At 47.8% G+C, this 14,858-nt stretch overlaps 1 protein-coding gene across 4 annotated transcripts in view; it reads right to left on the bottom strand.

Annotated features, from left to right (window-relative positions):
- Nucleotides 1-14,858, bottom strand: part of sema5ba (sema domain, seven thrombospondin repeats (type 1 and type 1-like), transmembrane domain (TM) and short cytoplasmic domain, (semaphorin) 5Ba) — a 423,201-nt gene that overhangs the window by 392,335 nt on the left and 16,008 nt on the right. The window contains exon 2 of one of the 4 annotated variants that reach the window (XM_085986838.1): nucleotides 10,880-11,057. The exons of the other annotated variants lie outside the window; for them this stretch is intronic. The gene's annotated coding sequence lies outside the window, so the exon portion shown is untranslated. The remainder of the gene's footprint in view (nucleotides 1-10,879; nucleotides 11,058-14,858) is intronic. 4 annotated transcript variants of the gene reach the window in all.

Raw genomic sequence — 14,858 nt, 5'->3', positions numbered from 1 at the left:
ACTTTGCAGGTTTATTTTGATTTGCCCTTCCTTGCTTCGCCAGCGCTCTGAGGTAGCGCCTCGCTCCTCGGCCTTTGCGCCTTAAGACAGGTGTGAAGCGCCTGATTTAGCGCTCCAATCACCTCCAGGGGCGATAAAAGCCAAGTTTGCTGTCAGAGGCGATAATTAGCGCCAGGCGCTAAACTTTGCGCACGGCCGATAATGGCGCCCCAAACGGGGCGATATTGAATTTTTCACCCAATGTTTCTAATATGTTGTGTAAACTTGAGGTGATCCAAAACTCGGCTGCCAGTCTCCTAACTCGCATCAAGTCCCGTTCACCCATCACCCCTGTGCTCGCTGACCTATATTGGCTCCTGGTTAAGCAACGCCTCGATTTCAAAATTCTCATCCTTGTTTTCAAATCTCTCCATGGCCTCGCCCCTCCCTATCTCTGTAATCTCCTTCAGCCCCACAACCTCCCCCACCCAGAGATATCTGCGCTCCTCTAATTCTGCCCCCCTGAGCATCCCTGATTATAATCTCTCAGCCATTGGTGGCCATGAGTTCTGTTGCCTGGGTCCTACGCTCTGGATTTCCCTCCCTAAACCTCTCCGCCTCTCTCCCTCTCTTTCCTCCTTTAAGACGCTCCTTAAAACCTACCTCTTTGACCAAGCTTTTGGTCACCTTCCCTAATTTCTCCATATGTGGCTCGGTGTCAAATTTTTTGTCTTTTAATGCTCCTGTGAAGCGCCTTGGGATGTTTTACTGCGTTAAAGGCACTACTTAAATCCAAGGTGTTGTTGTTGTGTGGTGCCGGAGTTGAGTACAATACTCCAGGTGTGGTCTGAATAATACGTTGTAAAGCACCAGGATAAACATATTCCATGGCGATATAATCTACTTGAAACTGGTGTACTGCCCACTTGATTCCTCATCTCTGTTTATTCACTACTGTCACATTGTTTCCTTGACAAGTCATTATTAATCCCTGTGGAGTATATCACATTTATTAAATAATCTAAAAGCAGACTAGTTTAGATTTCATTGTACTTTCCAGCCATCGTCCACAAAAATCATCAAGCTTAATTCAGCTTTAGTTCATTAAAAGTTACTTTGTAGAATATAAGTCTAGAGTGTGATGGAATACTCTCCACTTGCCTGGATGAGTGCAGCTCCAACAACACTCAAGAAGCTCAACACCATCCAGGACAAAGCAGCCCGCTTGATTGGCACCCCATCCACCACCTTAAACATTCACTCCCTCCACCACCGGCGCACCGTGGCTGCAGTGTGTACCATCTACAAGATGCACTGCAGCAACTCGCCAAGACTTCTTCGACAGCACCTGCCAAACCCGCGACCTCTTTCAGCTAGAAGGACAAGGGCAGCAGGCACATGGTAACGCCACCACCTCCATGTTCCCCTCCAAGTCACACACCATCCTGACTTGGAAGTATATCGGCCGTTCCTTCATCGTCGCTGGGTCAAAATCCTGGAACTCCCTCCCTAACAGCACTGTGGGAGTACCTTCACCACACGGACTGCAACGGTTCAAGAAAGCGACTCACCACCACCAAGGGCAACTAGGGATGGGCAATAAATGCTGGCCTTGCCAGCGACGCCCACATCCCGTGAATGAATTTTTACAAAGTAAGAGGTATGGCTTGGGCCGAGAGCAGATATCACCATTTTGTCACCCTTACCGAGTTAGTTCCATGTAGGAAGTGAATGGAAAGCATTGGTAATTCATGTATATTATGCAAGTATAACCTATCATTCAGGCTTCATCAGATGAAAATTAAATCCCAACAACAACTTGCATTTATATAGCACCATTAACGTAGTAAAATGTCCCAAGGTGATTCACAGGGCCCATTACCAAAGTAAATTTGACACCAAGCCTCATAAGGAGACACTAAGACAAGTGACCAAAAGCATGGTCAAAGAGATAGGTTTTAAAAAGAGTGTCTTAAAGGAGGAAATAGAGGTGGAGAGGTGTAGGGAGGGAATTCCAGAGCTTAGAGCCTCGGCAACTAAAAGCACGGCTGCCAATGATGGAGCGATGAAAATTGGGGATGCGCAAGAGGCCAGAACTGGAGGAGCGCAGAGATCTCAGAGGGTTGTGGGGCTGCAGGAAGTTACAGAAATAGGGAGGGGGGGGGCGAGGCCATGGAGGGATTTGAAAACAAAGATGAAAATTTTTTAAATCGAGGCGTTGCCGGACCGGGAGCCATTGTAGGTCAGCGAGCACAAGGGTGATGGGTGAACGGGACTTGGTGCGAGTTAGGACACGGGCAGCAGAGTTTTGGCTTTCACAAGATTTTTTTTGTATGAGGTAACTTGCACAGCAGGACAGTGAAGGGCCAGTTTATTAGGGAGACACAGACAATCTACCATCAAAAACTGACCGTTTCAGCTTTGGAGGACTGAGACTGAATCAGTCCACGGAACTTGAAAAGTTTGGCTTAAAAATATGAAGAGGGGTCACAGTCTCAGAATAAGGGGTCGGCCATTTAGGACTGAGATGAGGAGAAATTTCTTCACTCAGAGGGTGGTGAATCTTTGGAATTCTCTACCCCAGAGGGCTGTGGAGGCTCAGTCGTTGAGTATATTCAAGACAGAGATCGATAGATTTTTGGATATTAAGGGAATCAAGGGATATGGGGATAGTGCGGGAAAGTGGAGATGAGGTCGATGATCAGCCATGATCTCATTGAATGGCAAAGCAGGCTCGAGGGGCCGAATGGCCGACTCCTGTTCCTATTTCTTATGTTCTTGAGAGGGGTGATGCTGTGACGAGTGATCTGCCCAACCTAAACCAGGAGAATGAGGATTCAAGTCAGATGGTCGTGCACCCTGGTCTCACTTAAATCTAAAACCCACAATACTGGGAATGCACAGATCAGATCAGTCAGCATCTGTGAAGAGAAAAGATAAGTTCACGTTTGCATGCAACTTGGGCAAAGCCCAGGTGGGGACAGACTGGCTGGAGGCAGGTAAATCCACCTTCATGTAGTGCCCCCTCTGACCAGAGGAGACTTCCACCTCACCGTTGTGGAATGGACTTGACCGAGGTTCCAAGGTGTTGAGCTCAGGTTAGAGCGGAGACAGCGCGGTCCAAACTGACCCTGCCATCTCGTTCTTCTCTCCGGGTGGTTTTAAACTGGTAAGCGGTCAGTGGTGAGAGCTGGTGGTTAGGATTTAGATGCTACAAGTAAACAAGTCAATCACATGCTAATTTTTAACTTGGCAATTTGGAATGCACTCCGCTCAAGAATTGGACCGACACTTGAAAAGGAAAGAAAATGTCGCAGGGCTATGGGGAAAGAGCGGGGGAAGTGGGACTAATTGGATAGCTCTTTCAAAGAGGCACAGTGGGCCGAAAGCCATCCTCGTGTGCTGTATGATTAAATATATCTGCATATCTAAACATAAAACTGTCTTTAAAAAAAGAGACAGACCAGTGGTTGCAGCTATCGGCAGCACTCTCTCAGGCACAAGCACTTACTTGCAATATCTTTTCCAATCAAAAGGCTGAACAGGCGGGGGCTCTTTTCTCTAGAAAAAAGGCTGAGGGGTGACCTGATAGACGCCTTTAAAATTATAAAAGGGTAGACGTAGAGAGGATGTTTCCACTTGCAGGGGAGACCAGAACATGGGGCCATAAATATAAGATAGTCACTAATAAATCCAATAGGGAATTCAGGAGAAACTTCTTCAACCAGAGATTGGTTAGAATGTGGAACTCGCTACCACAGGGAGTGATTGAGGCGAATGGCATAGATGCATTTAAGGGGAAGCTAGATAAGTACATGAGGGAAAAAAATAGGTTATGTTGATGAGATTAGATGAAGTAGGGTGGGAGGAGGCTCGTGTGGAGCATAAACACCAGCACAGACCGGTTAGGCCGAATGGCCTGTTTCTGTGCTGTACATTCTATGTAAATAGAAAACTTGCTCTTTCTCTGTCAGAGTCGTACTACTGCTCACTGTCTGCTGTCTCCGAGCAAAATGGCAATAATCTGTTCCGTATTAACAACAACTTGTATTTATATAGCGCCTTTAATGTAGTAAAACATCCCAAGGCGCTTCACAGGAGTATTAAAAGACAAAAAAATTTGACACCGAGCCACATAAGGAGAAATTAGGGCAGGTGACCAAAAGCTTGGTCAAAGAGGTAGGTTTTAAGGAGCGTCTTAAAGGAGGAAAGAGAGGTAGCGAGGCGGAGAGGTTTAGGCAGGGAATTCCAGAGCTTAGGGCCTAAGCAACAGAAGGTACGGCCACCAAAGGTCGAGCGATTATAATCAGGGATGCTCAAGAGGGCAGAATTTGAGGAGCGCAGATATCTCAGGGTGGTTGTGGGGCTGAAAGAGATTAGAGATAGGGAGGGGCGAGGCCATGGAGGGATTTGAAAACAAGGATGAGAATTTTGAAATCGAGGCGCTGCTTAACCGGGAGCCAGTGTAGGTCAGCGAGCATGGGGGGGGGGGGGGGGGCGGATGGGCGAACAGGACTTGGTGCGAGTTGGGACACGGGCAGCACACCTAACTGATAAAGACCAGAGCCACCGCACTCTCCGAGCAAGCCTGGATTGGGGTTTAAACTGCAGAGTCCAGCACGGAGGCTCTTCCAGGTGAACAGGCTCTCTGCCGCACCCTCTCGCCGCTGTATTGCTCAATGTGCCCAGAAGGGGCGCAAAAATGCACTTTGCGCACAAATGGCTCTCCAAAAATAGGCTTTGCTCCACTCTCTGTCATCGCTGCAGAGAAGGTGGGCGAATTGCCACCACACAGCTCGAGGCTGGTTCCGTTCGTCCCTGGCAGCTGAACAGCGCCACCTTTGGCCAGAGAACATGGCACACATTTCAAAAGGCGGCTCCGTGTCTCCCAGCACCGCTGCTGTTACTTAAACCATCCAAAAGGGAGGAGCTTCCCTGAGCACCGGGCTCCGCGCGCTAACCCCTCCCAGCTGCGCACTGGGCCATATTTAATAACCCATTAAAAACATATCTACAAAAGCCGCCTCACAAGACTTCCCGCTGTCGACAGCAAAATCTGACCCAATGAGGGAGATGTCAACATGACAAAGACCGTCAGCTGTCTCTATTCCCCTGCCTATAAAAAGAAAACCCCAGAAACTTTTCAACAATTGGAATAGAAACATAGAAGATAGGTCCAGGAGTAGGCCATTCGGCTCCTCAAGCCTGCTCCGCCATTCAATGAGATCATGGCTGATCATCCAAATTCAGTACCCTGTCCCTGCCTTCGCCCCATATCCCTTGATCCCTTTAGCCTTAAGAAATATATCCAACACCTTCTTGAATATATTTAATGAATTGGCCTCTACTGCCTTCTGTGGTAGAGAATTCCACAGGTTCACCACTCTCTGGGTCAAGAAATTCCTCCTCATCTCTGTCCTAAATGACTTACCCCTTATCCTTAGACTGTGACCCCTGGTTCTGGACTCCCCCGCCATCGGGAACATCCTTCCTGCATCTAGTCTGTCTAGTCCTGTTAGAATTTTATAAGTTTCAATGAGATCCCCTCTCATTCTTCTAAACTCCAGCGAGTACAAGCCCAATCGACCCAATCTCTCCTCATACGTCATTCCTGCCATCCCAGGTATCAGTCTGGTGAATCTTCGCTGCACTCCCTCCATGGCAAGAACATCCTTCCTCAGATGCCGATAAATCCCCAGGGCCTGATAATCTACATCCCAGGGTACTTAAGGAAGTGGCCCTAGAAATAGTAGATGCATTGCTGGTCATCTTCCAGAACTCGATAGACTCTGGAACGGTACCCATGGATTGGCGGGTAGCTAATGTTACCCCACTATTCAAAAAAGGTGGTAGAGAAAAGGCGGGGAATTATAGACCGGTAAGCTTGACATCGGTAGTGGGGAAAATGCTAGAGTCGATTATAAAAGATGTAATAGCAGAGCACTTGGAAAGCAGTGACTGGATCGGACAAAGTCAACATGGATTTACAAAAGGTAAATCATGCTTGACTAATCTACTGGAATTTTTTGAGGATGTAACTGGTAAAATAGATAAGGGAGAACCAGTGGATGTGGTGTATTTGGACTTTCAGAAGGCTTTCGATAAGGTCCCGCATAAGAGATTAGCGTGCAAAATTAAGGCACATGGGATTGGGGGCAAGGTATTGACTTGGATAGAGAACTGGTTGGCGGACAGAAAGCAAAGAGTTGGAATAAATGGGTCGTTTTCCGAGTGGCAGGCAGTGACTAGTGGGGTACCGCAAGGATCGGTCCTAGGACCCCAGCTGTTCACAATATATATTAATGATCTGGACGAGGGAATTGGATGTAATATCTCCAAATTTGCAGACGACACAAAGCTGGGGGGGAGGGTATGCTGTGAGGAGGATGTCGTGAAACTCCAGCACGATTTGGACAGGTTGGGTGATTGGGCAGAAACATGGCAAATGCACTATAATGTGGATAAATGTGAGGTTATCCACTTTGGTGGCAAAAACAGGAAGGCAGATTATTATTTGAATGGTAATAGATTGGGAGAAGGGGAAGTGCAAAGAGACCTGGGTGTTCTTGTACACCAGTCGCTGAAGGTAAGCATGCAGGTACAGCAGGCGGTTAAGAAGGCAAATGGTATGTTGGCCTTCGTAGCAAGAGGGTTCGAGTACAAGAACAAGGATGTCTTGCTGCAGTTGTACAGGGCCTTGGTGAGACCACATCTTCAGTATTGTGTGCAGTTTTGGTCGCCTTACCTGAGGAAGGACGTTCTTGCCATGGAAGGAGTGCAGCGAAGATTCACCAGGCTGATACCTGGGATGGCAGGAATGACGTATGAGGAGAGATTGTGTCAAGTGGGCTTATACTCACTGGAGTTTAGAAGATTGAGAGGGGATCTCATCGAAACCTATAAAATTCTGTCAGGCCTGGACAGACTAGATACAGGAAGGATGTTTCTGATGGCCGGGGAGTCCAGAACCAGGGGTCATAGTCTAAGGATAAGGGGTAAGCCATTTAGGACTGAAATGAGGAGGAATTTCTTGACCCAGAGAGTGGTGAACCTGTGGAATTCTCTGCCACAGAGGGCGGTGGAGGCCAGTTCATGAAGTATATTCAAGAAGGAGTTAGATATATTTCTTAAGGCTAAAGGGATCAAGGGATATGGGGAGAAGGCAGGGACCGGGTACTGAATTTGGATGATCAGCCATGATCTCATTGAATGGCGGAGCAGGCTCGAAGTGTCGAATGGCCTACTCCTGCTCCTATCTTCTATGTATCTATGTATCTATGCGTGCATTTGTTACTACCCCCCTTCCCCAACTTCAGATTCTTGCCGAAACAACATGAGGTTCTATCTCCAATGTTCCGTTATTGCTGGTTCCCACCAACTATTAGTCAAGGTGTATCCTTCATTAGCTTGAGGGGAGGGGGCAGGGGGCAGAACGGGTTCAAGACCATTGACTTTTCTGCGACTGGTGCTCGTGCTGCTCTCCAATCGGCTATCACTTATCACCCCTGCCCCGGGCCAAATCTCACTGGGTCCCATCCCCCCAACACAAGGATTTCGAACTCCTCAACTTCAGCTCCGTGGCCTCTTTCCGTCCCATCCCTCACGGTCATCTCCAACCTTACGTCCCCACCCCCCCCCCACATCTGCCACTCTATTGAGACTGGACTATTGCACGTTCTCCTCTCTTGCCTCCTTTCCCTGACCCACCCGACCCGACCGACCACTGATGCCAGAGTCTTTAGCCATCATATTCCCGCTTCTCTGAAATTCTCCCCTTAAAGCCACCCACGTTGTTTCATCTCTGTCCATCTTCAACGAACCTCAAAGCCTACCTCTGAAACCTGACCTTTGATGAGGAGACCTCCCCTGACTCCTCTATGAATTCCTGCCTGGCATCAGAATTCACCCCCACTCCACACGTTTTTCACAAAGTTGCTGCATAATTTTAAGCCACCTCACAACGTCAACTGAGATAAAGGCCAACATCCCCCAACCACCACCCAAAGGTGTTTCATTTGTCATCCATCCCAAAACTCCACTGTGCATGGCAGACAGATTAGAGTGACTGGAAGCCCAGTGACTTAAACCAATGACCTCAGGTTTGGAACCAAACCCTCTGTTGCTTGTACTACGGAGTCTAAAACAGTCTTCAAAGATTCACAAAAGTATTGAAGGAGTTGAGTTACCAAAACCTTCTCTTCCCCTCCCCTGGCTCCAACCACATACTAAACCAGTTCTCAAAGAGCAGCTCTGGGAGGAGGACAGGGCAAGTAACACCGGGAAATCCATCTTGTACAACACTGTTGTTCTACCCCATCCCTGCCGCTGGATGGCCACGTAACTAATCGCACCCTTGGCAGAATTACAGCATTATCCTCCATACGCGTGGATCAGTGGGCAGCACTCGCTCGTCTCGGAGGCAGAAGATCGTGGGTTCAAGCGCCAGTCCAGGAACTTGAGCAGATGATCCAGGCTGACACATCATGTGCGATGCTGAGGGAGCGCTGCACTGTCAGAGGTGCCATCTTTCGGATGAGATGTTAAACTGATGTCCTGTCTGCCCTCTCAGGTGGACGTAAAAGGTCCCATAGCACTATTTCAAAGAAGAGTAGTGGGGAGTTCTCGCCGGTGTCCTGGCTAATATTTATCCCTCAATCAATGTCGCTAAAACAGATTATATGGTTATTTATCACTTTGTTGTTTGTGGGGTCTTGCTGTGCGCAAATTGGCTGCCGCGTTTCCTACATTACAACAGTGACTCCACTTCAAAAGTACTCCATTGGCTGTAAAGCGCTTTGAGACGTACCAAGATAAAGAAAAATAAAGGAAAGACTTGCATTTATATAGCGCCTTTCACGACCACCCGGGACGCGAAGATCGTGAAAAGGCGCTATATAAATGCAAGTTCTTTCTTTTTTTCCTTTTGCGCATGTCACCGGTGTCCAGATGTTACAATTTAGTTTTTGTTTTTGTTGGTCTGGACCCAGGCAGAGCAGGTCTTGGGCCTGGAATCGGTGGAATGCTGGACCCCGGCGAACGCGGTCACTGCAACAGGATTGCTCACACAAAGTACTGAGAACTGCACTGATGAGCGTTGGATTGAGGCACATCAGAACACTTATCGTGTGGTACTATTAACCCCCATTTACTGAAAAGCTCTTGGTACATGTAATGTATATATATATTTTTTTAATCGTCCCGACATTGAAGGAGACATTTTGTCAGCCGAGTACAACAGTCCAGCATTCTAAAGTACATTATTCAGTTCCTATACTGCGTAGGTTGAAAAATGTGTTAATTATTTGGCTTAGCTTTTTTTTTGGTTCCTTTTACGTGTAATTATCCTGTTTTTTTCCCGCTAAAGACTGCACACTTACTCGACTCAACGGAAATCGACTGGCTGCCTTCCCTGGTGATGCTCTCGGACTGGTCACTAGGGGGGTGAGCAAGACTAGCCCAAGGTGAGTGGCCCGCAGTCTCCCTGCAGCTCTCATTTTCACTGAAGCGTCTGGTTTTTCCCCGTAACACTATCTCATCCTTGGCAAGGCTGAAGACCGGACATCTCGCTCCATTCGGAAATTCCAAGGTCTGATCCTGCATCTTACTATTTACATAGGATTACAGCACAGAAACAGGACGGTGTTTATGTTCCACGCAAGCATCCTCCCAACCGGCTTCATCTAACCCAATCTGCATATCCTTCTGTTCCTTTCTCCCTCATGTACTTATCTAGCTTCCCCTTAAATGCATCTACGTTATTCGCCTCAACCACTCCGTCTTTCAGAGGAGACGTCAAACCGAGGCCACGTCTGCTCTCTCAAGTGGCACTATTTCGAAGAGGAGCAGGGGGGAGTTCTCCCCGGTGTCCTGGGCCAATATTTATCCCTCAACCAACATCACTAAAAACAGATGATCTGATCATTATCACATTGCTGTTTGTGGGAGCTTGCTGTGCGCAAATTGGCTGCCGCGTTTCCTACATTACAACAGTGACCACACTTCTTCAAAAAGTACTTCATTGGCTGTAAAGCGCTTTGGGAGGCCCTGAGGTTGTGAAAGGGGCTGTATAAATGCAAGTTCTTTCTTTCTTGTGGTAGCAAGTTCCACATTCTAACCAACCCTTCTGGGTAAAGAAGTTTCTCCTGAATTCCTTATTGGATTTATTGGTGACTATCTTCCTAAATTTTAAAGACCTCTGCTTGTTGTGCAGCGTGTGACGATACGAGCGTTTACAGACATTCCCTAACTTTAGCAAGCTCAACGTCTGTAACATAAGAACAGAAGACATAGGAGCAGGAGTCGGCCATTCGGCCCCTCGAGCCTGCTCCGCCACTCAATAAGATCATGGCTGATCTGATCTTGACCTCAACTCCACTGCCCTGCCCGCTCCCCGTAACCCTCGACTCCCTTCCCTTTCAAAAATCTGTCTATCGCCACCTTAAATATATTCAATGACCCAGCCTCCACAGCTCTCTGGGGAAGAGAATTCCAAAGATTCACGACCCTCTGAGAGAAGAAATGCCTCATTTCCGATTTAAATGGGTGCCCCCTTATTCTGAAATTATGCCCCTTAGTTCTAGATTCAGTTTTAGTTTGTACACATACCCAAAAGACAAACACATTCAACGCCATCTCTTGGGTTTCTCTGGGTGCTTGACTCTTTGTGCTAGCTGTATCGGACTATTGAATGCACTGTAGTCACGATTAGATTACGAGTTGATTACTTGGCTCCCAGGACTGCGCATTGTTTCGTGACCTATACGGTGCTATTCTATTTCTTACTGCATTCATGGTTAATACGTCACCATTGGCTCATATGCCAAGTCTAATAAAGTTAAATGGAAGAAACAAGAGGAAAAACAAAATCAAAGCCATGGAATACAAAGGTCTGGTGCCTCACCTTCCCTCTCTCCTATAATCTACAGGCTTTTAAATCCTGGGCTCAGCATCACCAGAAAGCTGCTCTTCGATTTATTCTCGCCTTCTCTCCAACTCCCGTTCAATCATTAGTAATGTTCTCTACTCAGCCTCGACCCCGGCCTAGGTTGCTGAACATTTTTCAAATCCACTGGGTCGTTCTGATAGAGGGAAAAAAAATTAAACTGATTTTACAGCCCTACTGAGAAACGATTTCCCCTGATGGGGAAAATCAAGAACGAGTGGACATAATGTTAAAATTAGAGCTAGGTCACTTAGGAGGGAAACCAGGAAGCACACGAAAGGTAGCGGAAATCTGAAATTCTCACGCCCAAAGGGCTGTGACTGCTGGGGGGTTGGGGGGGGGGGGGGGGGGGGCGGGCGGTCAACTGGAGCGTTTAAGACGGAGATTGATATTTTGTTGGGTAAGGGTATCAAGGGGTATGGAGCAAAGACGACTAAATGGAGTTGAACTACAATCAGCCATGATCTAATTGAATGGCGGAGCAGGCCCAGGGAGGTTAATGGCCTCCTCCTGTTCCTATATAACAGGCTGGAGGGGCTGAACGGCCTCCTCCTGTTCCTATGTAACAGGCTGGAGGGGCTGAACGGCCTCCTCCTGTTCCTATATAACAGGCTGGAGGGGCTGAATGGCCTCCTCCTGTTCCTATGTAACAGGCTCGAGGGGCTGAAAGGCCTGCTCCTGTCCCTATGTAACAGGCTCGAGGGGCTGAACGACCTCCTCCTGTTCCTATATAACTGGCTGGAGGGGCTGGATGGCCTCCTCTGTTCCTAATGTAACAGGCTGGAGGGGCTGAATGGCCTCCTCCTGTTCCTATGTAACAGGCTCGAGGGGCTGAAAGGCCTGCTCCTGTCCCTATGTAACAGGCTCGAGGGGCTGAACGACCTCCTCCTGTTCCTATATAACTGGCTGGAGGGGCTGGATGGCCTCCTCTGTTCCTATGTAACAGGCCGGAGGTGCTGAACGGCCACGTCCTGTTCCTATGTAACAGGCTGGAGGGGCTGATTAGCCTCCTCCTGTTCCTAATGTAACAGGCTGGAGGGGCTGAATGGCCTCCTCCTGTTCCTAATGTAACAGGCTCGAGGGGCTGAACAGCCTCCTCCTGTTCCTAATGTAACAGACTCGAGGGGCTGAAAGGCCTCCTCCTGTTCCTGTGTAACAGGCTCGAGGGGCTGAACGGCCTCCTCCTGTTCCTGTGTAACAGGCTGGAGGGGCTGAACAGCCTCCTCCTGTTCCTATGTAACAGGCTGGAGGGGCTGAACAGCCTCCTCCTGTTCCTAATGTAACAGGCTGGAGGGGCTGAACAGCCTCCTCCTGTTCCTAATGTAACAGGCTGGAGGGGCTGAATGGCCTCCTCCTGTTCCTGTGCAACAGGCTCAAGGGGCTGAACAGCCTCCTCCTGTTCCTAATGTAACAGGCTGGAGGGGCTGAAAGGCCTCCTCCTGTTCCTAATGTAACAGGCTGGAGGGGCTGAATGGCCTCCTCCTGTTCCTGTGCAACAGGCTCGAGGGGCTGAACAGCCTCCTCCTGTTCTTATGTAACAGGCTGGAGGGGCTGAATGACCTCCTCCTGTTCCTATGTAACAGGCTGGAGGGGCTGAATGGCCTCCTCCTGTTCCTATGTAACAGGCTCGAGGGCTGAACAGCCTCCTCCTGTTCTTATACAACAGGCTGGAGGGGCTGAATGGCCTCCTCCTGTTCCTAATGTAACAGGCTGGAGGGGCTGAATGGCCTCCTCCTGTTCCTAATGTAACAGGCTGGAGGGGCTGAATGGCCTCCTCCTGTTCCTATGTTCCCAGCATTCGGGGAAAAGGAGGAAATTAGACTTTCTTATTTAATTTTAGCTTTTGTTCTGTAAAGGACTCCCCAGTGGGGGATTTGCCCAGGAGTGGGACGGTTTACATAGTAAACCACAGCCACAGTTCCCCAAGGAGGAGAGCTCCTGATTTCATCCAGAGCGTTGGGGAATTCAGCTAGAGAAGGAAGAGGGCCGTTTTTTTATTACTCATTCACGGGATGTGGATGTCGCTGGTAAGACCGGCATTTTTTGCCCATCCCTAATTGCCCCTCGAGAAGGTGGTGACGAGCCGCCTTCTTGACAACGGAGTGGCTTGCTAGGCCATTTCAGAAGGCAGTTAAAGGCGCAACCACATTGCTGTGGGTCTGGAGTCACATATAGGCCAGACCGGGTCAGGACAGCAGATTTCCTTCCCTAACAGATATTAGTGAACCAGATGGGTTTATATGACAATCCCAATAGTTACATGGTCACCATTACTGGTACTAGCGTTTCATTCCAGATTTATTTAACTGAAGTTGAAGTTCCCCAGCTGCCAATGATGGGATTTGAACTCATGTCTCTGGATCATTAATCCAGGCCACACAACCACTGTACCACCGTTCCTGTAGTGAGGGAGGCAGCCTTGTAACAAGCAAGAAGACTCTTGCACACCTCCCAGTGGCTTGAAGCAAAAGTGCAAGTGACAGGGGGACAGGTTATCAGCCCAGCCTTTCAGCCAGGATGTAAAGTACACAGGCCTTAAAAAACAGTGGAAAAACTAACCATTATAGAAAGAAGAGTGGAAGAAAAAAATACAATGCCTTATCGGGTATCTGAAGTGTCTCAAAGTGTTCCACAATGCAATGGGTTGCATTTAACTAATGAATCTGTGTATTTTGTGTGGCGGTGCTTGATAAGAGGTCGGGGTTGCTCAGGACAGCAGGAGAACTCCTGTTCCAACGTTCAACCAGCGAGGCCCTGTATATTGACATCTCGCCCAAAGGAATTCATTTTCGTTAATGAACAAAATCAGATAAGAGAAATGGAAGCGAGATCAGTTCTCTGCTTAAACCACTATATTTTATGCCCAAGTATAAGCCCTAAAAGCAGAAACTATAATGCAATTTTCTAACTGGATGGAGTCCCATGCTATCTAGACTTAAATCCTTGAACAATTTACTGTGCCAGAAAAATTAACAGGGCTTTGGGGAAGAGCAGGGAAGTGGAACTAATTGGATAGCTCTTTCAAACAGCCAGAACAGGCAGAATGGGCCGAATGGCCTGCTTTTGTGCTGTGTAGCAAGTGTTTTTCTGTAAATCTTGTTTGACACAAATACGGCATTTTATGATTCCCTATTGGTCTTACTGGTTTGGTATAGAAACAATAAGAACAGGTCGATGGTGGGTTTTGAATCCTTCGCCTGTAACTCAGTTGCTGTCGGCTGGCTCAACAATGGAGGAAGGACAACTGGCCTCAGTTAATTCGCAATTAAAAATGGAGAAAGTGGGAGGGTGGTGGAAATCAGCCAGGGCTCTCGCATGCAGCACCCAAGGGAAATGTGCACTGGCTGACGATTGGCGGTGTTGCCCCATTCCACACTCAAAACAGAGAACCAGGTCACTCGGACGAGGTACTGCGGGGTTGGCGCTGCTTATAAATGACATGAGTTAGTTGCCTTCAGGATAGGAGTGGAGGTGAAAGGGTCAACAACAAAAAAAGTTATGCCGATTTAATTCCCATTTCAGCATTCTATTGCTAAATAATCCAATTTTGGAGAGAATCTCCCACTTTGAAAAGTAAACATCAATTCATAAAATATAATCCAATCATTTTTAATCACAACCATGGAATGAAGTGGAATTTTGATTTCAGAATATTGCACCGGTCCCTGGTCGGTGCATAACTACATTTGATAAACTCTGAGCAGAATGCAGTTCGTATTTCACACACGCACGCTAACACTAACCTTCCATCAACCCCATTAAACCGTGGCAGATTCAGGATTGAAAAAAAATACATATACATTTATTTAAAGAAAAAGAACTTAGATTGAAATACCCAAGAATGCAAAAATCACAGGAAAGGCAGATTTATAAATGAGCTTAGAGCGATATTGTCACAGCCAGAGTGTGTCAGAGCTCACTGGGGGTAGCATGCAGA

Source organism: Somniosus microcephalus, chromosome 4 (assembly GCF_052327205.1).
Source record: "Somniosus microcephalus isolate GS21.2 chromosome 4, FLI_Smic_1.0, whole genome shotgun sequence".
Taxonomy (NCBI): Eukaryota; Metazoa; Chordata; class Chondrichthyes; order Squaliformes; family Somniosidae; genus Somniosus; species Somniosus microcephalus.
Note: the sequence above shows the minus strand (reverse complement) of the source record. Positions and strands in the feature narration are given on the sequence as shown.